The sequence below is a fragment of the Hirundo rustica genome, chromosome 2, assembly GCF_015227805.2.
Source record: "Hirundo rustica isolate bHirRus1 chromosome 2, bHirRus1.pri.v3, whole genome shotgun sequence".
In the NCBI taxonomy this organism is placed as follows: Eukaryota; Metazoa; Chordata; class Aves; order Passeriformes; family Hirundinidae; genus Hirundo; species Hirundo rustica.
The window spans coordinates 23,752,437-23,776,254 of record NC_053451.1 but is presented as its reverse complement, the minus strand read 5'-3'; the positions used below and the strand labels follow the sequence as shown (position 1 = coordinate 23,776,254).

The 23,818-nt window shown below is 38.8% G+C and overlaps 1 protein-coding gene across 14 annotated transcripts in view; it reads left to right on the top strand.

The window, feature by feature from the left end:
* The window catches only part of ZBTB20 (zinc finger and BTB domain containing 20), a 474,904-nt gene that overhangs the window by 92,715 nt on the left and 358,371 nt on the right, over positions 1–23,818 (top strand). For 4 of the 14 annotated variants that reach the window (XR_009207574.1, XR_005699581.2, XR_005699580.2 and 1 more), the window contains exon 1: positions 18,373–18,468. The exons of 5 other annotated variants lie outside the window; for them this stretch is intronic. The gene's annotated coding sequence lies outside the window, so the exon portion shown is untranslated. Of the gene's footprint in view, positions 1–14,549; positions 14,618–18,372; positions 18,469–18,589; positions 18,756–23,818 lie in introns of those variants that run through there. 5 more of the 14 variants (XR_005699582.2, XM_058419426.1, XM_058419424.1 and 2 more) reach the window with 4 other exon arrangements.

The window sequence follows — 23,818 nt, the reverse complement described above, 5'->3', positions numbered from 1 at the left end:
GACACTATGATGCTGCTGCTGAACACCTTCCATGTGCTTTTGTCGTTCATTTAGTAAGCCTTCCAGTCAAAGCCAGCTTCGAGTTATATACTAGTTTGATGAGCAGAGTAGCATTCCTGCGTAACTTCCTGCATAACTCAGTGCTCTCAGCAGTGTGGGTCATTAAAAGACCAATCTCTATTCCTCCTGTACCACAAATGAAATGGCAGGCAGCAAAATAAGAGACAGCAAGAAGGCAGCAGCAGTGGGAGCTGGACCACTTCTGTGGCAGCAGCACATTTTAGTGCCAAGAAGATGAGGTAGACCATTCTGACTCTAAAAGACAGCTTTGAGGCCATTTTAGTGATTCCCTTTGGTTCTTTGGAATCAAACTTGTATCATTCTTACTGATATTAATAGGACTTGGGGGATTATACAAGTCTCTATGCCTTCCAAAGGCATATCTTTAGGATGGCAGAGAGAATTCATGAAAGTATGCAGAGGCTCTTCTGAGAGAAAAGCAACTGAAAACTTGAATTTTTTCTGGCGAGAAATCAATATTGAGAAAAGAAAAAAAAGAGAAGCAAGAAATGTTGTTCCTTAGTCACTTATAGAGCATTTTAGTTACGTAAGTTTTTATAAATCTGAATTGTGGTAATTTGCTGCAGAACTTTGATCTGAAACTTTTTTCCTTCCTCTGAATTAAAATACCTTTACAGTTATGTTTATAGGCACATTTATATGTTTGGGGTTTTTTTTATGAGATGGGACTGCCCAAGATTTCAGTGTCTCTGTCTAAGCCTTCTCTTGTAAATTATGTTTTAACAGTTTGATTGGTATGTGGCTAAAACACAATGTTCCAATACCACCTGCCTGGCTGGGCTATAAATGTGAGATGCATTGTTTCCATATAAACTTTAAGCTTCCTTGAGATTCCAGAGGCCACCAGGCTGAATCACTCTCAGGTTCTCTTCCTCCACCAAGACTGGAGACTCTCATCGTTACTTCAGATGTCATCAAAAGAAAGCATCTTTCTTTTTGCCAAGGCATTATACTGCAGAAGGGATTCATTCACTTAGGGGTAACTGAACCTCTCTAGATCTTGGGAAAAAATACTTTCACCTAAGCAAACTCTATATGTTTGAGAAACAGCTTTTCTTTGGTTATTTTGCAATTAGTTATAAAAATCTTCATCCTCCCACTATTCTTCATTATAATTGGTGAGTCTGAAGAGAGAGATGTGTGGAGGCAACATTGCAATGTGAAAAACCTAGTTATTACCCAGACTGATGAAAATAAGCAAGCCCACCAAGTGTGGAACTTTTTTCCCCAAGCAGTTGTCCGGGGAGGAGAGCTGCCCAGATTTTTGTAAAATGCCCACAATCCATCTCTCAGGGAGATCTGCTTCCTGTAGGTTGGAGAGCTGCCTGTGGATTTTTGTTGCTTGTGTATGTACACTGGACATCCATGCCCTGTGGGTGATCCTGTCATCTCTAACCCTAGGACTGTGCACTAGTAAAATGGATTACTGTTTTGTTACCCAAGCCTTGTTTATGTCACTACTGAAAGGCAGCAGCAGGTGAGAAGTAACTTGAATATGCCATCTCCTGGTGTTGTATTAAGTGCTGTTTTCATTCTCCAGTTAGAGTTGCCATAATCTAGCCTTGAAATTATGAGTTAAGTTTTTCAGATCCTCAGAGTCATTCTGTAGTGTTTTAAGATGCTGGACTTTGTATTCAAGAAGTGACATGACCTCCTCTTCTCTTGGATACAAAACCTCACCAATTTTCTGAAGAATATATGTGCCTGTAAATAATTTCCATCTCATAATGAAATCCATGTTTATCTGAATATTGATGTCTTAAGTGGCAAAAGGAAGAAGATATTGAAAACAGGTATTTTTTTCATTTTGAAAACAGGTCTCTTTTCTTTCTTACATAGCTATTATCAGTTTTACTTGTTAAACTTGTACTTACATTTTCAGATCACATTTTTTGGAACATTATATTGAGAGGGATAAAGAGTTAAAAAAAATCACGTGTCTCCTCTAGAGACCTTTTCCTTAACATCTGGTGGTATGGGTATTAGGGTTAGTTTGGCATGTTGTAGGAAAAATTCATATAAGCCTTGAGCTTAAATTTTGAAACCTGTACAATCAAAGCTATGTACAGTTGATCTGGATATATCTTGCAGAATTACAGAATTTAGCCTTTAAATAAAATCTTACTCTATTTTGACAGTCAAGTAATAGTAAAATGGGTGTTCTTTTAAAAACAAAAAGCATGATTTAGCAGAAGTTTTGCCTGCTTTTTTGATCAAATTTCTAACCAGAAATATTTTTTTCTTGAAGTCTTGCCAGTGGCAAAAATGAGGAGGGAGTGTGTGGACTCATGCAGAGTGCTCACTAGGACCAAAAAAAAAAAAAAAAAAAAAACAACTCTAAGCTGTGTCGGAGGAAATGTCACATTTCTCTGATATGAATGAAATGCAGAACTCGCTTCTTACTGCTTTGAAAATATCAAATGAAGTAACCTCTCCATTTACAGAACAATTTCTCTCTGTGTTCCACTTCCATTACTTACTGGAAATCAAACATCGTTGTTTTTCCACACTTCTTCAAACTTGGTCCCTTGTGCACATACACAAGACCCCCTAAATCCATGCATCCTAGGGAATCAAAGATTTTGGAAGGTATATTTTTCATAGGTAGTTATAAACATGTATTAAAAAATTCCCATTTCATGAATTTCTTAAGGGGATAATACATGAAATCACAAAGGAAAATGTTGTGGCAAGAAGTACTGAAGTAAACTCAAATTTAGATCTTCCCATTAGGAGGACTGACTGAAGTAACAACATTGCCCAGGTGCTAAAACCAGAGCTGTTGAAGTAGAACTGGGTTTCAGTCTGAGGCTTTGCTTTTGGCCTCTTGCTGGTATAGAGTTCCAAGGCAACGTTGCTGTTGCCTTCAATTGCCTCTAGAACCTCTTCAGTGGTGGAATGTATCTGCTCGTGAGATACAACTAGAAGTCTTCATTTGTTTGTACAACTTCAGGGTATTAATTCTTAGCACAGCTTTCAATGAGGTAAAAGATCACAGTAACTCCTACGGGAAGTATTCCAGTGGATGATCCCTGAAAACCAGGAATAAATATTCTATTTTATTTTATTTTGCTTTGTTTTATTTTGTTTTATTTTGTCTTATTTTGATTTTTTTTGTTTTATTTTGTTTTACTTTTTAAGAAGAGGGCCTTGAGGAATGCCTGCAGGCTTTTTGGGGCTTTCAGCTTTTCTCTAGTGCACTACATCTGGTAAATATAAGAACTTTTTCCTTACACAAAGCTGTCATTGTTTTAAGGCCCTTCTGCTCCCTCTGAATGTGTATTGTAACAGGTGCCTCACTTGCTTGGCTCTCCTGGAGAAGTTTTATGGATTAAAGCACCACAAGTACCCTGCACAGTGGCACTATTAACAGTGTGGAATGAGGTTGGGAGAAAAACTCATATCGAAGCTACACACCTAGGTGCAGTTAGTAAACAGAGATAGTTCCCCTCATTAAGCATAATTAAACCTAATATTGACTGCAAACTGTTACTTACCTTAAACTTCTCTGCAGACATTGTGGGAAAGGGATTAACTTAGCAGATAGGTACGCTAATTACTACTTTCTTCACATTAAAGTTACCATCAGCAAGGCCTATATTCATAAATAAAACATAGTAGGGGATGAGAGACTGAGAAATATGTAAATTCATTTGCAGAAAAAAAGATGAAATTAAAAAAAGAAAGTTGAGTGATGCTACTGGAAGCAAAATGGCACTCTAGCTAATTACCATGAAAAGTATGATAAATCATGGACGTGTATCCTTGACTTCTGACTGATAGAGCCTGCAGAGTGCAATCTCTCATGCGTAGCTGCCTCTGACTGATTTAAACCCCTGCCACTATCGGGTTTGATGGGAAAGCACAAAAGTGTGTTATTTTTTTTCCTTGGGTATTGTTGCTACCTCTTTCTCCCAGAAATGACTTGCAATTATTGTAAAAATACAGTCTGATTTCTTGTCTGCAGAAGAATTGTTGTTTGATGCAATTGACAAACAAAGGCTCCAAAGATGGTCTACTTATGGTTTAATAGCTGCATTTTCAAATGCAATTGATCTGGTATATTGAGACGACTCTAGAAATATAATAAAATGTCAAGGGAGGGGTTGCTTTTGCTTTGCTATACTTATTCTCATGGGAGAGATTTTGAGTCCCACAGACAAGATTAAAAGTCAGAATCGGTTTAATTTATGAATTTCTGTTTGTTTTCTGTAGAATTTTAGGTGAGTCACGTTGCTGCTCTGTGCTTCAGCTTTTTGATCTGTTTCCTCCCAAATTTCATAGCTGCTGCAAGGGACTGCACACACTGAGGATTATTCAGATAGGAGGCTTGCAGGAAGAGACCATGCTATGTGTTACTGTGTCAGTGCTGTTGCTGCTTAATTCTGTAAATACTCTATATTTGAATACATAACGATGATGTGATTGTTGTTTGTGGGGTGTTTTCTGTTTTGCTTGTATTTCTGTCCGGGGTACTTTTTTGGTTGAGCCATATCAGAATAAAAATCCCTTTTGCTGGGCTACCTCACACCAGGACATATTTATCCTGAATTTCCTGAGCAGAGATTGCCCAAGCCACAGGCACAGGGGAAACTTGAGTACACTAGTATTTAATGTGCAAGGTGGAAATCTACCATCACAGTGGTGTTCTTGTTGTGTGGATATTTTAACACAAAATTATTATTGGCTTCTACTGAGTTTTAGCCTTTAACTTTTTATGAAAAGGAAGTCAATCTTTGTAATGCTCACAGTACCACATTTTGCTGAAAGAAAGGGAGGAAAAAGTGAAGTTGTTCAGTGAACATCTGCAGATCGGTTCTAAGCAGTGAGTACCTTGTTTGTTTGTTAATTTATTTAATTTATCCTTTTGGTTTCTCTTTTGTGTCTAGAGATATTTACCCTTGTGATACTGATATGATGTGTAGCTCCCAGGTATGGGTATTATGCTTCAAGAAACAGTGCTTAGTAATTTACAGTGTTTTCCTGCTCTGGTAACCCTTACTCTTTGCAGCTTTTTGTGTAGCCAGCTGCAGTGTTTATACGTGTTATCTTCATTTGCTTTTTGCATTTTCAGTAAGTTTTGACAGCATAGAATTTGAAGAAATATTTCAAAATTGTTTCAGAGCTGCAAATTGCTTTCAAAATTTACATGGCTAAATTCTACAGTGACATACACATCATAACAGGTGATTAGCAAAGCAAAGATATGTCCTCTGAGCAGCAGTCCAAAATTATTGCTAGCTAGTGAAATCACAGGTTAAAGTAAGAACAATTTACTGGAGTAAATACAAATTTAAAGGCTAGTTTGTTCCAGCATAATATATATATATTAATATATATATTTACATGACTTCCCTTGTTTAGGACTACACAACTGCAGCAAGGAGCTCTCACCTGGGATTCAATTTGAGAGCTATTTGTTGTGTCTGCTTCTTCAGAGAGATTTAGAACAACTCTGTTATGGGCTTGTTTCTTTTTTTCCTGGTTCCCTTCCTTCTCAAAGCAAAGAAAAAAGGGTCAATGTATAGAAAACAGAGAAACAGACTTGAGACATGGATGTTATGAGGCTGCATATCCTGTAAGTTTCTGTTTATGATCCAGGTGCTTGGCCAGAGTTCTCCAGATTTACGAGCTGAATGTCATGGGGAGTCTTATGCACATTGTGTCTGTAGCAGTGGACAGCCTAAATCCTGAGCAAGCATTCCAGCATTTGGCCTATTAGTAACGTCTGCATGGTTTTTTCTGATTAGAAATTGAAATCGGGTATATCAGCCTTATAGGAAAACATTGCAAACAAGTATTTTTTGATAAACAGTGAATATTAGGAAAACTCCATTACATAAGAAATGAGAATATAAACTCCAACCATGTTCTTTTTTTGTTTGTTTTTGGGGTTTTTTTTGTCCGGGAATAAATTATTCTACTTTGTATGTTAGTATTCTAAAACTAAATTGTGTTAATTCCCATTTTCTGGCCAGACAGCTGGTGTCCACTGGATACTAAAAAGTCCAGTGGACCCAATAGTAATTGATCTCTTTGATCTCTTGGCAAACTCATTCCCTCCAGTTCTTCTAAGAGGTCTTAAGCTTCTAGCAATAGAATTACCTAAGTAATAACAAATTTGAAACCCGGTTACCTCTGCAAATCATAGACCAAATCCTGTGAATTCATACTGAGGCAAAATTTACACTGAAATCAAAATTAGGAGCTTTGTCACTTGCAGGATTTCTGTCAGGTAGAAATTCCTACTTACTTTCTTCCCCTGTGGTTAGGATGACTGAACACACATAGATTGTTATAAAATTTAGACACAGAAAATCCATTTTTTAAACAAAATTAAAGCATATATTTTAATGAGCATTCTTTTGTGAAGGGAGTGTCTCATTTAAGTGATAATATTTCGTAAATAAGAGTTGAATGAAGTATTTGAAGATGATAATTTTCATTCTCATCAATATCGGGACAGCAGGATCCCATGACTGACTTAAGACAAAATTACTGAATATGGACATATTTCTGCCAAATACAATATAGAAATGGGAGGCCAAGGTTTAAAAGATGGATGATACTTTTCATCTGAATTTAAGTCATATTCTTAATCAACTGGTTCAAATTTATTTGAGTTAGGCAGAATGTGCCTGTTTTAAATACTCTCCTGTCTTCTACTGGGTACATAATAAGTTTCAAACCTTTTTTCAGATACACTCATGTCTGAGAGAAAATCCATGATTTCTCCATCTGAAGTTGTTCCCAGTGGAATGCTCTCTAGAATGACAGTAGTAGAGGTTATGTCATTGTCATCCTATCAAAACCTAACAGCAAAAGTGTGTGGCTGTGAGGACGCTTCACCAGCATCTTTGCATTTTCCTAGCAGATATCAGTAGATTCAGTTACTTCTTTTTGCATGTTAAATACTAGAGTGTTTTGAAACCCGCAGTTCCCTGCTTCTCCTGTTTCCTATTCATTCTCCTGTTTATTCTTAGCCTTCCCCCATAAACTGTGTTCTCTAATGTCTCTTTCTCTGTTTCTGTTTTTCAGTAGCTCTGCTCTTTTGTGGCTAAAGCCCTGAATTTCGTTGTCCTTACGCAGGTAAAACACCTCTTGAAGCCAGTCATGGGTTTATCTTCCCATGTTTTGGCCTTTGGTTGTTGTTGGGTAATTACATTGCATAGCAAAACCTCTGTATTTTGGGACTTAGGCTTCAGCCAACCTGAGGCCATTGATTACACATTCACCTGTAGAATGAATCTGCTTACTTCCAGTCTCCCATTTGGAAGCTTGTTAGGAATGTCCATGCTGCTTTAACATGCAAATTCTAATAAGAAGGTGGAGAATAAGTTTTTTTGTGTGATAGGTTAGTACCCATTTAAAGACAAAGATGGCAATCTGCTTGTTTAATGTTCAGTGAGATCTCAAGGTTGGGTGTCCAGGGGCTATGAACTGCTTAAAGCAAAATAACTTGGGAGCTGAGGAGATAATTATATATGAGAGGAAATACTGGGAAAAACAAAGAATGCAAATAAAGGCAGGCCAAGCTAGATTCAGTGCCACAGACTAGCTCCCCATTTACCCCTCCCTCAAATACACAGACAATAACCCTCAATAACCTGTGTGAGTTAGTGAACGTTTTGCTGCATCTAAAATGTTGATGGAAGTGATCACTGCTTCTACTGGATATCCAAGTATCTGAGCCCACCCCGGTTCTTTGAAGTCCCAGCTTACACGCTGTTGTTGTTGTTTGTTTGTTTGTTTGTTTTTCTTTTTTGTGTTGAGTAGAAAATAGGAAGTGTTACTTCATTGATTTCAGTGGAGAGGAGGGATTTTATTTGGGCGTTGCAATTTTCTGTTAAGATTATTTCCTTCTGCAGTGAAATGAATCATATGGGCCTTTTACACAAAAGGTATAAACTGTGAATGTCCCGTCATTGTGAGAGATAGTCCAAACTAAATGCAGTTGTCCACAATTAGTCCTGTGCTTAATTTCTCCCTTTGCTGAAACAAAAAAAGAAAACAAATAAACAAACAAACAAACAAAAAACACCAGAAAAACAACAACCCTGACCACTTTCTCTCATCAAAACTGGAGACTTTCTGTGTCTGCATCTCTGATGTGCTGTTAGGCTGGAGCAGAATGCTTACAGATGAAAGTGTTCTTACCCCTCTTTCCCTTAGCATCTACTATTGGCAGTGGGACTTGGGTTTTGCAGTTAAATGAATTTTTGTCTGCTCCAGTTGCCTGTTCTTCTGCATGTCAGATCCATTACATTTTTGATGCAGTGGATTATGGTGCTTTAAGGACATAGAGTAGCTATGACATGCCTGTGAGTTAACAAAATTTAAGTATTTAAATCACATAGGAAAACGAAAAGTGGTTTTTCCTGTGTTTGGAATGACTAGTAGCTTTACAGCCATCAAACTGAGCATGGAATGACCAATTGACCCTTCCACTTTGTATGTTGACTAGTGACTATAAATGAGAAGTCTTTCCACCCCTGCCATGAGGTTATGAGACATGACTATGTAGTAATTAATGCCACTGTATCATTTTTTAACTGCTACAGAAATATAATATCAGATGCTCAGATGGCATCAATTGGCTTAGCTCCACTGAAGGCAACAAAATGCGATGCCAACTTATACCAGCTGAGGATCTGGCCCACAGTTAAAAGGAAAAACGGGACAGGCTGCCAATATGGCAGGGAACATATTGAGATTTATGGTAGTGACTTAATCAGTAGAAAGTTCTGCTTGAAGTGGTTGTCTCTTTGCACATTCACATTAGTCACTTGAGCTGGAGATATTCGAAGCTCTAGCACAGCCTCTGCGGGCACATTTGTGCTCTTGCACTGTGTTCCACACTCTGTGCTCTTAAATATCTGAGAGCATCCCACATCACTCCTGTTCTTCTAGCTGGCAGTCTCTCTTCAGAGGTCTACACAGATTCTGGGCCATATATATTTTTCAACATAATTTTAATTTGGATGACCATCTTTTTTCCCTTTTGCCTGCATTTCTGGTGTTGCTTTCTTAATTGCACCTAAAAATGGGAGGAATTTCATGTCTTTTGTGTTTCTTATCTAGCTGTCCTGTTTGCATTCAAGTATTATGTTAATCTTGGTAAGAATAAAATAAATCCGTTTTCTGCCTTTGTATTCAACTATGTATGTCTTCTTTTTTTTTTTTTTTTTTTTTTTTTTTTTTTTTTTAACTTGGAGATAAGGTGACTGTACCTAATGTAATACCTGTAAATTTTTATCTGCTGTAAATATGATTGAATAACTTGAAGGATAGAAATTCTCTTCTCTGTATTACAAAGTTAGTGAATGCAATACTTATTAAAGATGAAATGGCTGTAGAATCTCCCCAACTTTTTTCTCCTTCAGTAATACAGCTAGTGAAGCATTTACTTTATAATAAGTGCTGTCTCCAAACTTGTGAGCCATCCCCAGTTCTGCTCGCTCGTTTTTGACTGTTAATGTTCAGAGAATACCATCTTTTGGGCCTGGCAGTTTCCATGCTTGGTCCCATCTGTAATGGAGGTTATTCGAGAAACTCTGTGATCCAGTCTTGTGATACAAAGTTGAGGAAACACTTCACTTCTGCACTGAAATACCTGCCTTAAAAGTGTAACAAACTGATTGATGACTTGGAAATAGACCTACAATATTATGTCCAGCCACTTTTAGATCACACCCTACATTTAAGCAGGATAAACTTCCAGAAGTAGAGGTATTTGAATATCTAAAGCCTGCCAAGTTTGTTGAGTTTTAAACATGTAATGAATTTTCTATTCTGTGCTCCGAAGTACAGAAAAATAAACTAATCATTAAAACCTCTCCAGATACAAAGCTCAGTTTTTAAAGAAGTTTCAAAGGATGCTTTGAATGACAGTCTTTTACCACAATATATTTTCCTGCTCTTCAAAGTAAGAGTGATTCTTCTGTGGCATCTGTATCATGTGGGTGCTGAAAAGAGTACTGGGGAGGCAGGACAGTGTTAACCTCTTTTTCTTTTAGTTTGCTGATTATTGTGGGTTTCAAAGAATCCAGTGCTACCTCACCTGGAGGACTGTTGCCTGTCTTAGGAAAAAACTACAGCACCCAGTCCGTCGCTTACTGAGCTCCTTGAAAATATTTGTGTTTCAACCAACAGTTGGAAATTTAAACTGAAAGCATGCAGTATCTTCAAATCCCATATGCTGATAATTGTAAACAGTGCATATAAACTCCTGAGAATATTGTAAAGTACTTATAGAGAAGGTATGAGTTGTATTAAAATATTGGAACAAATGTTTAAAGCAATATTTATTCTTATATTCTTAGTGGGGTATTTTAGAGACTGCATGTGTTTTACAAGTTTCCAATTTATATACATTTTTTTAAAGAATCTTAGAGTGGTTTTATGAAGTATCATTGTCCCCATTTGATAGATGGGGAAACTGAAACATGGAACAGTTGACTAATTTTCGCAAGTTTGTAGGATAATTCATGGCTAAAATAGGGATTGGTTCTTTCCTGGCATTGAGTGTTTCATGCACTATTCTGCTGCTTCTCAGTGTTAAAGAATGCTACAGTACCTTTATGGCACATTTTTAAAAGACATGCAACTCATGGTCTCATGTTTACAAGTTTCTTTGAAAACCCTTTTCTTTAGCTGAACATCTTCGTCTTCTATCCTGACCTCTCATAAAAATTAAATTTTCATACACACAAACCCCACAATAGAGTAGAAGACTGAATGTCATCTTTGACTTGCCTGGGTTTAGAGTCAAAACCAGAGGGCAGAATCCATCTAAGAAATGCTGAGTTTAAATTCTTATAAATGTACTTTAATGCTTCAAGAATTGTTTCCTGTATATTGGACCAGAACAGAAGGTTAGTAGGAGATACATGTCCCCAGTTATAAATAATTGTGACAACAACTAACAGTACAGTGCACTTGAAAGAACATTTAAGTCTTGCTGCAAAATGCATCCTAACTACAAAAACAACAGCCTGCATGGTGCTGTGGATGGAGGGCAGCTTGTACTGCTATTCAGAATAATAATATTAGCTTGTATCTGCTTAGAATATCCCAGAATTTTGTAAATATCTCCTAGAAAGTAATTCAATGTTTCTTATTCTGGTATTATGTTGGAGTGCAAGAGGACATAGTTTGTAAGAAATTTGAAGTCAGGTTGTAGTACTTCTGGGGCACAATGTATAATTGATATTCTTTTAAAATTATGATAGCTTTTACCTTTACAAGCACAGTGTTGATGCTACACTTTGTGGTCTGGCTGGCACCAGTGAAGATTGTGGTTAATCCAGTTTCTTATTTTACAGAAGTCACTGCAGGAGGGTGCATTCTTTTTTTCAGGCTCCTCAAAGCTTTGCTGAGTTGCGCACACTTTATAGAATTTGAAGGAAAGTTTAAATTTGCAGGAAGGACAGCTTCATCCTACAGTCGTTGCCAAAATAGTGAATCCTGGCCTGTTCCATAACGTCAAGGATCCTTACTTAGAGTTTAAAGAGAGTTCATTGAATCCCTGTTGTCATTAAACTTTATTGCACAGTTCTGTAGGGTGCTTTCTGTTCTTGGACAACCTAAGAAAGGTCATATATTCCTAGGGTTACTTGTCACCTTGGGCCCTCCCACCTGAATAGGTCTGTGTGGAACAACAGAATGAATAAGGGGTATCTTTCCAGATTTTTCTCTTTTAGATGGGGTAAGTTCCTGTTGTAACCACCTCTTTATCAGAGGGTCAGGTTTATTTGCCAAGTTTTGGGATGCATTGAGTATTGTTAGTATGATTCCTGGAGGTGCGTAAAGGGGAATCCAAAGCTTGTCAGTATCTGTCAGCTGCAGATCTGGAAAATCCAAGAAATGCATCATATCAGCACAGAGAGGGCAGGATGTACCCTGCATTAACATGGAGAAACATGAACTAGCTTGTGTTTCTGCCTAAATATTTTAGAACTAATGAGATGAATAAAGCTGAAGTGGTAGCCAGTAAAATGCCTTCTTGGACCTTTATTACTGGATAAGCTGTCTGAAGTCTATGGAGAAAAAGTAGGTAAAAAGCTTTACTGACACTATTTTTTGGGGGGTGGATTGTTGTTGGGGTTTTTTGTTGTTGTTTGTTTGTGGGTTTTTTGTTTTTTTTTTTTTTTTTTTTTTAATTTTTTTTGGTGAAATAATTGCTATATCAAGTCAAGAAGAAAGTAGCTTTAGAAAAGCTGAGAAATGAGCCTGTGCTGAAAATTTCTATAGCATTCATAGCCTTTTACTCTCCAGACTCTTGCCTTTACTAGAATTACTCATTGTTTATCTCACTGAAAGTAAATTTAAGTAGAGCTAGAAGAACCTTCTACTCTTATTGTTGAGCACAGCTCTGACAGTAGGTAACCAAACCTCAACCACATAGGCCTTTTTCTGCTGGGGAATGTTCAGCAGCAAATTGAGATTATTTGGGTTATTTAATACTGATTCCCCTACAGCCCCAAGAATATGTAGGATACTGTAACTGTTCTTCACTGGAGAAACTCTGATGATTGGGATACTTTATCCTTCACCGCTAGGAGTTTCTAGGTCAGAAGAGCTAACATGAAACGGTGTAAGCGCAAGAAAACTTGTTAGACAGAGCCAACGCTTCTGTCTCCTCGTTGTACAGATGTCACTGGACCACCAAATAACAAAAGCATCATGATGAGTAATTCCAATTCAGGTTTAGATGAATACGTCAAACCATGTAATGCTGGATGAGACGCCTCTATAATTTACAATAGTCAACTAGTGCCTAGCCCATGGCAATACTATCCACAATAATTATATGCTACCGCCAGCTATCTCGAGGATCGGTTTAGGAAGAGAGCAGTTGCTTTGCCCAGGGAAATTTAGATTAGATGTAAAATTGGATTTTTCATAAGGCCTTGTTTTTACCTAGCTACGAATGTTTCCTTAGCACAAGTGAAAACTTTACACATTTTAGCTCAAACTGTACTCTACTAAGCCTCCCACATTTATACCCATCTTCTTGGCAGTCATCCCAAAATATGTTTGGGTTGAAGCATTACACATTACATTTGGTGAAGCTTTAGCATTCCCTGTTGCTCACATCAATCCTTATTTCTGTTTGCACTTGTAATTTACAGTTAATGAAAATTCTAAGTTTACCTTTGTTTTTGTTGGCGTCTGTACAAGAGAACCCTTTAGCCTTTTCAGCCTCGCATCCAAGTGAAAAGCTGGATCCAAAAGGGAAGGTTAAACCTATCTGAGTGCTTTCAGTTTAGACAGAAGCCCTTAGCATGCATGTCAGCGCTGTAACATTACAATTCTGAAGGAACAGCAGAAGAGCCTTGCTCAAGGCTTGACCCGTGCCTGGGCTTGTGAGTGGGCTTGTAAGTAGCAGGTAGAGCAGCTGATCCCAGCGTGAGAACGCCAGATCTCAATGGTTAGTGGCCTTAACCAGTTCCTGCTCCCTTCCAATTCAGGCAAGATTCTGCCTGAAATGAACAGGAATTTGCCTGATTACCAGTGTGGGAACATGGCTAATAACAAACTCGTACTGATGACCTTAACACAGCGTAGGCAATATTGACAAAACAAACCATTCTGGAGTTAGTGCCGTCTTTTCTAACGAGCCTGTTAAAAGTTGACTCACAGATTTTCAGTTCAGGAGATACAATTTGTGTTTACCTACGGTACCACCTATGCACTGAGCTGCGTATGTACGAGGTTATAATGTTAAGCGATGAACTGTAGACAGATGGTAGATGTAGAATTTCTGTACATACACACAATTAGATAATGTACGTGATTTCTATTATGCTTTTTAAGACACTTATTCGAAAGACAGATTTGTGCATTAAAAAATCCCATGCAGCTATCAAATTAATATAAAAGTAAGCTCTAAAATACACCCTTTTCATTTATTTTTGGTGTTCATTATGCATTCTGAATCACTGCTTGTTCAGAAACGTTACCTCTTAAATTAACTAAATATTTTGCAGGTGAGAAACACTGACAAATTTTAAAAAATGTGTAACCAGAATTACAATACGGTTGCATATTTCTGAAAAAAGCAGGTTTCATGAAGGCAAGTCTGACCAAGCCTTCCTGCTTCTGCTTGTAGTGCTATGTACAACCTGTTTTTCACAGGTCATCAACGTGTTGCATTATCAGTAGGAACTCTGATCGCATTTTGGAAGTTCATTTCCTGCTTTCTGGTTCTCCTTGTGTCACTGTTGCAGAGGCTGTGCAGTCTGGGCATGGGAGAAAAGCACTGTTTGCACCTGTTTAAAATCTCCAGTGCTTTGTGTGGTTCCTGGGCAACAGGCAGGAATCCTGAAAAGCTAGGCTGCACTTGCTCGATTGTTGCTGGCAGCTGTGACTTTGAGAGCGCACATAGCAGCTCGTTAGCAGGTTGCTTGTGTTATGTGACATGCACCAAGCATGTCAAACTCCCAGCTGAGCTCGCCGCCTTTGCTGCCTGCAGTCGAGGCTGGGTTGCCTGGGGTTGCAGACTTGGCCAAGGAAAGCGTTTTAGGGATGTAAGGTGAGTTCCTCGTTGGTAAAGGGGCAGGGAGGTGAGGCGAGGAGGTGTGAATCGGTGCTTTCTGATTAGGAGAGGGGAACGGTGGCACATAGGCTCTCTGCTCCAGTGGGTGCTGGTTTCCTCTGGCAATTTTGATCTTTTGGAGTGTATTTGCAATGGTGGAACGCAGAAATGCAGGGGATAAGATGAATTTGAGGGTGAAAGTGTGCACACAGACACATGCATTTGTTATATGTGCATTACAGTGGGGAAATACAAGATTACTTCATTGGATAATTTTAAATTTTATTATGAGCTTTGCTTTCTGGGTCTTGTTTACTTTGAGGGATCAGGATCAAATCAATCCTTACAACCTTGATCTTGGCCTATTTAGGCAGCATCCAAGCAGCAGATGCGGTCCCACTGTTTGACTGGCAAATTCAGACCATTTCATCTTCATATCTACTCAGTTTGTGCCTCTTGGCTCAATAAAGCATCTCTTTGCTCTCATAAAAGGAGTTAGTGTGTGATAAATCTAGTTAAACAAACCACAAAGCTACGGCATCCTTACAGTCTGTTGAAATCTACATGAGATGGGAGCAGATCTGCCATTGTCTTGAGGTCTGTTTACACCCTATGCAGTTTTAACCCAGAAGGAGTGATCTACAGACTGATCTCTTTTCTGCAGCTCCAGAAAATCTCCTTTAGACATGCAGTGCTAATGTTGACAATGGAAGTCATTACCCCAAGATGAAGAAAAAGCAGAAGGAAGTCTGGCTACTGAGAAAATTAGATTAAAAAAAAAAAAAAAAAAAAAAAGTGCTCATCAAGGACCACTTAACGGAAAGATAAAGTAACATATATGTGTGATATATGTGTGTGTGTGTGTATATATATATACACACACACACACATATATGTATGTGTAACGTAACACATATAACTGCTCACTCAGAAAATGCCTGGCCAGTGGTTCACCAGCAACTGGAAAGATTTATTGCAAGGCAGAGAGGCTTCTCATTTGTCCTGCCACAGGTACAGTGAGTAACTGCCCTGGCTAGAGTCAAGGATGCGCTCTTGAGCCTGTCTGCTGGTCTGCATAGGGATGCAATGTGGGCATGGTAGGTTTTCATTTGAACCGTGCTCCAAATGCATGCTTCACTGCTTATCTGCTGTTGTTGTCTTCTTTATCTGAATATAGAAAGCACTGGTTGTAAGGTACTGAGGGTAAATGTGATAAAATTAATAGAAACCAGAGTATGACATAATCACGTACATTCAGCATGAGTCCCTTGATTTATTTTGTGATCAGAGCTTTTTGTTTCCTCATCTAGAAAATTGTGATAATTGGTGTTTATCTCATATTGCTGTACAAAAGCAGTTATGTTGTAAACTTTCTTTTCATGGTCGTCCCCGTGTTTTTCTGTTGTCATTTCCTTTTCTGTCTTCAACTTGGGTTATAATCTGTCTCGCCATAAAGGGCCTTCTCAATTCATCTTCTGACGTTAGTTTGGCTATCAAATCATTGAAGGGAATAAACTGAGATATGTGTGTAGCTCTGCGTGCTGTTTTTGCTGTATTCTGTCATGCAGGCAGGACTGAAAAAACTTGAAAGTTGACATCCCTTTAGTGGGAATAAAAAGTCAGTTTTTGTTCAAGAACAATATACAGGAGTATTATTCTTTAGGAAAGTATTTGTGGTCCCTTTGGTTGGCCTTGTTTAGCACTGTTCTTGATACCGTCTCATCACTGCAGTGAGAAAATTGCAGGTTTCCTCCTTCTCTGCAGGTAATTTGGCAAATTCCTTTTATTATGGCTCCACTGTTTCTAAAATTCAAAAAAATGAGATCTATAGGACTTACTCTGTCAGTTTAGAACATGTTGGCTGGCAATAACAACTGTGCTGCACAGCACACAAGTCAGGGGCTGGATGTTTTTGAAACACATGAGAGTAGGTGTTGCATTTTCTTATGAACTGCTTCATTTTACATAAACTATATAGCGCCAAAAACAACCACTCAAAAGTAAAGTGCAATAGAAAAATGGCATTCAAATGTTAAGGATATGACTTAAAACTCTAGCAGCCAAGTACAATAAAGTTGAGAGTGTTATTCTGTTTATACATCATACTGTTGTCTCAGGTATTCCAGCTGATTCAGTGGAAAGGACAGACCCCAAAAAGAGGATTATGTGAGATGCAAAATGTAGGTACAGGAAGATGGACACAGTAGCTTGAAATTCTGCTGGAAATATGCCTGAGAAGATTCTCTAATTTCTAACTTTTGACCACCATGATTTAATTCATTCTGTTAATTACTCCTACGTTTTTAACATGCCTGGATTCTAACAGTCTGCAAAATAAAATGTCCCCTGTCTCAGAGTGGCATCGTTGCTTTGTTGCTATAGATGATATCTGCATTCATATGCCATGACACATCTTTCACTGCTGCCTCATGAATAGAATTGTAGCAAGATGATGTGCTTCACTGGGAGCCTTGCTACACAAGAACAGCGTGGATTGTTCAGGAAATACCAGACAATCTCCTCTTCCAAGGGCTTCCTGGTGAGACTTGGGGCTAGCAGATGCATCTTGAACCAGTCAGGGTGACAATAGACAAGTCAGAAGTGGCTGCGTTCTAAGCTGAACACAGAAGAGTTACAGTGGCTTTAACTTGGGCTGTGTCCAAACATGATTTTAGAGGGAGGAAGGGAAAGAAAGAAATCTGCCTCTAGGGTTGTGAGCATGGGCAGAACCTCTCCTTTCAGCCTGCAGTCTCTCATCTTGTTGGGTTTTGTTGTTTTTAATGGTGGGGTTTTTGTTGTTTGTTTTGGGAGGGGAGTGAGGGAGAGCTTGTTTCCAACACTGCACCTTCCACATGTCTAGACACTGATATGTAAAGACACTTATAAGGGTAGTGTTCCTTCTGCTCTGTGGTTCCACTGTTGCAGCAGGCAGTGAGTGATACCTGTTGTCATATTTGTGGTCCTTAAGTTTACTCAGAGCCTAGAAAAAATCCACCTCAGCACGTGGATACAATGCTAGCCATCTTTGACTTTTACTTTCTGGCTTGGTTTATTCTGATGCATGTCAGATGGAGGAAGAGGTAAAGGAAGAGAGGCCATAGAAAGAGGAATGTAAAATCATCTAATAAAGCAATATCAATAAATGATCTAAAACTAAAATATTAATTAGAAGATGAACTTTGCTTCCAAACTTCAGAGTCCTCTCATCCTGGGCTTCCCAAGTAGCCACCCTGTTCCATCACTGAGTTTCCTGGCCCATGTTTCAGGGGACGTGCAGCACTAGTTAGCATTGTTACTCCACTCTTCCTTGTGTATAGTTCACAGCTTGGCTATTCTGCCTGGTCACTGGTGGGTCATGTCTTCACGTAGTCCATCAGACACACCTAGCTTCAGTAGCAGTGCTTTAAAAGATTAAACAGTTTACTTCTCAGCACTGAAATTTCACTTCTGGTATAGAATGTGATCATTCTGTTACAGTGCCACTGTCTGGGCAAAATTTACTCCTGTTTGCTGTGTTATTGTTCTCCTGCTCTCTTTTACTCTGCTGCTGATCTGCATTGAAACTTCATAGCAAAAAGGTCTCTTAAGAAACCAGACCCTCAGAAAACAGATTTGCATGGGGTAATTTTCTTCTTCAGTAGCTGAAGGTCACCTTGCCCAGTCTGCTTAACTAAATTGACAATTGTTTGGAGATGGTGAAGCTGACTGCCCTAATTAATACAAGTGGGCCCAGCTGGGGATAGAACTTGAGACCAGTCAGTTGTTATGGGTAAAAAAACCTCCTCCACTGGAGAGCAAGGTACTGAAATGGAGAAGCTGGGGATACCTAAGATTGTGATGTTCCTGTGGTAAGGTTTTGGGGTTGTTTTAGTTTATTTTTAATTGCTGCTTGGATTGTTGTGTAATATGTTGATTGTATGGATTTTTGGATAGGAGGGGCCATGTCTGAGAGAGGGAGGTTACCATAAAGAAAAAGCTTCCTTTCAAATGAAAAGTAGTGAACTGTTACTCCAGCCTTGTAGCTTTTGTTGATCCTGGAATAGTTATTGGTACATTTCATGCTGTGTCAGAATGTGCTAGGTTCATCCAGCAGCTGAAGATGTATGGATTAGCCACCAAGTGAAGAGGTATAAGCGTGAGTGCAGGATTTTGTTACATTTGTGCTGTGTTGTAATTCTGAAATGAAAACTATGACAAAGCTAACAAGGTGCATGAAGGGATGTCTTTTTCTAACAGGAATCTTTCATGGAAATGGTTAAAAAAACCTTGGAAATATTTGAAGGTGTAGTTTTTGTGTAAGGAGGTGGCAGAATATTATGCTCATCTAACAAACACCTATCATTTCATTGCTATTTACTCTGCTCCTTGATCATCCCTCTCCATTTCTGATCTACCTTTATGTCGGTAGCTGTCACTGAAGGCTTCTACTTGCTCCCTTGCATCTGACAAAGATTCTAAACAGGGCAGATTCTAGTTGTTGACTTTGAGAATAGATTTTAGCCCAATTTACATAGATAAGATTTGGCGTGATATCCCATCCCGAGTGTCTGTTCAGTGAAAAACATGCAGCTATCTGTGCCTCTGTCATTTTGTTTGCCAGCAACCTGGCAAGAAAAACTCTTATCAAGTCCTGACCTGGCTGGTGGCTATTTGATGGCATAGGAAAAGAGGAAATAAATAGCAGTTGAAGTAGTCCAAAATACATTAATTAGGTAAGGATTTAGACTAACATCCTGCATTTCCCTGTCACCTTCAAGAATGCCATTGAATTGTACTTCTGACCACCACACCTTTTCTGTACCTGTGAGCTAAAGGCATTGCCCTTGAGGAGAAGGACTTTCCCAACCCTGGCAATATCACAGTTAAAGGTATGGGAACAGGTCAGCCAGTGCTGTTGTGGTCCTGTAGCCACAAGACAATCCATCTTCCCCTTCATAAAAATCTGGCTGCAGTATTATTGTGTGCAACCCATGCTGATTCTAAAAGCACTATGAATTGTATACGTCTTGCACATCAGTTTCAGTGTCTTAAAAAATGAAGAGGGTTTTTTGTTGGTTTTTTTTTTTTTCCTTTTTCCCCTTCCTTTGAAGTTTTAAAGCAGAACTTGCTGGTGACCCACTTTTGCTAAGAGTTCTCTTAACTAACCCCTGTACTCACTTATACATTTTTTTCCTCTTCCACCCACTGTCTGTCTAGCCTGGTTTAAAATTTTTATATATGTACTTTTAAAAAATTGATTAGTTGGAGAGCTGCCCGTTCTTCTGCGCTGTATAATAAGGATTTAAAAACTGCACACTGAATTCTGTATAGTGTAATTAAAACTGACCCAGATTTGGACCTGAGAACACCAGGACTTAGCCAAACTTGCCATGAGCTGAGTTCTGATGGCAGATGGAAGCTAATGAGGACACACTACACTCCAGAATTTCCCAGCTGCTTGGCCCCTTTTTGTACAAACAAGGTTTGGAGTGAAGTCCCAATCCCAAGAGCATGTTCAAGCAAATGTACTGCACCCAGTGTTTTGGGAAACAAGGCAGTGCTGTTGGACAGCTTCAGGAAAATTTTGAGGAATTATTTCTAATGGGCTTTTACTCTGTATCCCAGTGTCATGAATACGCTGTCTTCCATCTTGTCCTAGCCTGAGTGTGATCATATGGCTCAGACCCTGTATAAATGCCCTCCTCCCATTTCAGTTGGGATGGCTTCCACTTTCAATTAATGGAGTGTTAAGATCCCAACAAAGTGGGTCTCCCTTCAACTTGTGGTTCCCTTCAGTGGATTCAATGTCCTGGGACTATTCAGGCAGATGTAATTGAATCAGTTTGAAGCAGCTGTAGCTGGCATGTGGTCTCTCAGATTGCTAGCACCTGCTTGGTTGGGGTTTTTTTGTTGTTTGTAACTCACTAGAGTGAAAATAGTGCCAAAACCAGCATTGGTCTTGGAGCTGATAAAGCACTCCAGCTCCTATATCCCTTTCCCCTTCTAGCCCAGCCACCTCATTACTGGTGCCTGCAATAATGTTGGTAGTGAGCAGAAACAGGTTTATGCTTCCCCTCCAACTGCCTCCCTCCCCTTCGAGCCAATGCACTGCCAACACCGACTCTCTTCTTCATAAGCAGTAAGATTTAATCGTGCTCAGGTGTGCAGAGCGTCTGTGCCCTCCTCAGAAAATTGGGCAGCCCATGGTTTGCTGTGTCTGATGCAGGCAGCACCAAATTTATCTGCTGCTCTAACAGTCTCACTGCTGGCACGGCAAAGTTACTGTTCTTCGTGTGTAACAGATGACCAAGGAGTCCTGGGAGGTTCTGTTCAATGCTTCTGCTCCCTTCCTCTGGTGTAGTGTACATAGATTTTGGTTACTGTGTTCCTACTACAGTCAAACTTTTAATATGGTAAGATTTCAGAAGGGACCTTGAGCCTTGAGTCACTTGGTTGCCTCTCTGTATCCTGTGATTTACTGTAATCAAAGTTCAAATTAAACACAGTAGTGCACTTGGCCAAATACAGTAGCAAAGCACAGTGGTGTGGTTTTCAATGTAATATTACAAGATGGCATATTGCAACGTTGCTTTTTTTTTTTTTTAATACATCCCTCCACTGACTTCCCCTTAGTTTGTGCATAAAGTTTATGTGCCTCCCTTTTATTTTGTCCCTCCGTGCCCCAGAGATAAAGGTTGTATCTGGATTTTTAGTTCCAGACATTTTCATCGTTGGTATTAGCCCTGCACCTCATTTCTTGCTCTTGTGCGTGCTCTCTCTCTCTCTCACCATTTTTGGGGTATTACCACTTATTTCTAGGGTTGAGAGGGTCTTTTCCTTGGCTGATGTATGGGACTTGGTTGCCTCATGCAATAGCTTTAAAAATTGCTATTTTGGTTAATTAAAAGTCAGTTCCTCAAAGTGTTTCAGGCTCTGAAATGGTCTTTTTCCTCTATATCTTGCATTCATATCACATTGTGAAAGGTTTTGATTTGTCTGTAGATATTTGGGATGTAGGCAAAGTCTCTCCTCCCATGGAGTATTCCATCTCTGCTCCAGCACGTGTTAATCCACAGCTCTCTGGGGTTTGTTGAACTCAGGCATTTCATTTGAAGGGTATCACTGAAGGCAACTTCTCTGAGGTTCAAAATACAATTTCAATTCAGTGGAAGTTAAATGCCAGTTTAAACATATAGAATTAATTGGGTTTGGGTTTCTTGCAGTATACAGGAGATGTTTCCCTTTATTTATTTGTTTTTACAGTACAAAATACTCCCGGTTTTACCTTTTAATTTGCATTGTGTGCTTAGATACCCTGATAAACTACCTTGTATAACTTGTAATTGTAAAAGTGGTGCAGCTAAACATTTTAATAGTTGTCTGATGGAACTACAAAGGAAAAAAGAAAAATGGAATTCTAATCAAGACAGAATTGTTTTTACTATTCCACCGCTTGATTTTTCTCTTGTCCTGTTGTGATTTGTAGTGTTTTGTTTGTTTGTGGACTTACTTTGTTTTCTTCCAATCTACACTCTGTCTTTCCTACTCCCTTTTGCTTAGTCTCAAAATGTCTACCGATAAAAACATCCATTTGTAATGATAGCTTTTGCTACTCTTTGTAGTCTGGAAGGGTTGCAGCTGCAGATACGATCTACTGAATAAAATGTCAGCCAGCAGTTCTAAGAGGGGAAGCTACCAAGGCTTAAGTTAAGAAATAGCCGAGGACTGTGGCTCTCAATTTTTAGAGATACTATTTAAAAATATTTTTGCTGTAAGCCAGACTTTTTGTGAATTAAATAATGGAGAGTAAATATGGAGTATTTTATCTTATTCAGATGTATTGAGTACCTAGCATCCTTTGATGAGATTAGTAGGATTATGGAAGGGAAACTGTTCTCGAGACCACAATGAATATAGCACCCATGGATATCTAAACAAATAGCAACAGCAAATTAGAAAATGTTGTGTGTATGCAAAAATAGTTGGGGATGTGGGGGGAAACAAGTGAAGAGTAGGAAGTATGCAGGTGTCTATCTTAGGATTTCTTAGTGCCATTTGTAGCCAGCCAGAACAGGAAAGCATCTGCCACTCTTATGGTTGTCTTGAAAATAAATATAGTTTTGGGTCAGCAGCAAGTGCTAGCTGATATATTTTATTTCTAGAGTGCTTTTTTTCCATGTACTAAAGTTTACTTTAGAAATGCAAGCATTAAATAATTGTGAATTCTACAGTAAGTACAAGAGGTAGTAGAGGACCAGTGGGATTTATGTTCTCAAGAAGCCTATCTGGCATGAGAGAAGAGAAAAATATATAGATGTTCTTTTCAGTCTGCTAACATCCTGACGATGAGTTGCAAATGGAGTGGTGTTTATTGTGCTGAACCATGCTTTTTGTACATTTAATTTGAAGGTGTCCTTCAGAGACTGTACCTCTCTTACTTGGATACGGATAACTGATCGATTTTTATGTGAAGCATGCTAGCTTTTTGTGCCTGTGTAGTACAGCACTTTTCAAACTAAGATATGCTAGTAACTAACACAGGAGGGTGACAGAAAGGACAACAAAGGAAGTTAATAAATTGATAATGAAGTGGGATTATAGAGGATTGAGCATGGATATTAGAACCATTTCAAACATACTTTTTAATCACTACCTCTCTACTCTGATTCTGTCTGCTGGCACCACCCTGAAATGTATTGTTGGGTATTTGGTAAAAGACCACTTGACTTGTCACTTACTGGCAAGCATGTCCACATCCTTGGCAGGGGTCAAGAGGTTAAATGAGTGACCGGCAAGATTCTTCTGTTTGCCATGCAGTCGGCCTCTCTAGAAGAGCCTTTACTTATTTAAGTTGACCAAAATATTTGGAAAACTTGCAATATGGCATCTGATCTACAAAAAAAATCTTTTATTGTCTGGGCTTTGCCTTCCTTCACTGCATCGTAAACATACAAAGTTAAGAAATTGGTGACCAATTTAACACTAAAGTGAATATAAAAAGATACCGTATTGTACTTCTAACTAACAAATAAAACTGTGTAAGTGAATCAAACTGATGCAAAGTACAGAGGAGGAGATGTTAACAAAATGAAATGGGCTCTAAATCTGAGAGCATTTTCAACAAGAAATCCCCACCCAATTCTTTCTGTTACGTTGATCAGGCAGTTTCTTGAAAGAAGTATGAGCTGTCTCATACATACTTAGAACATATAACTCACG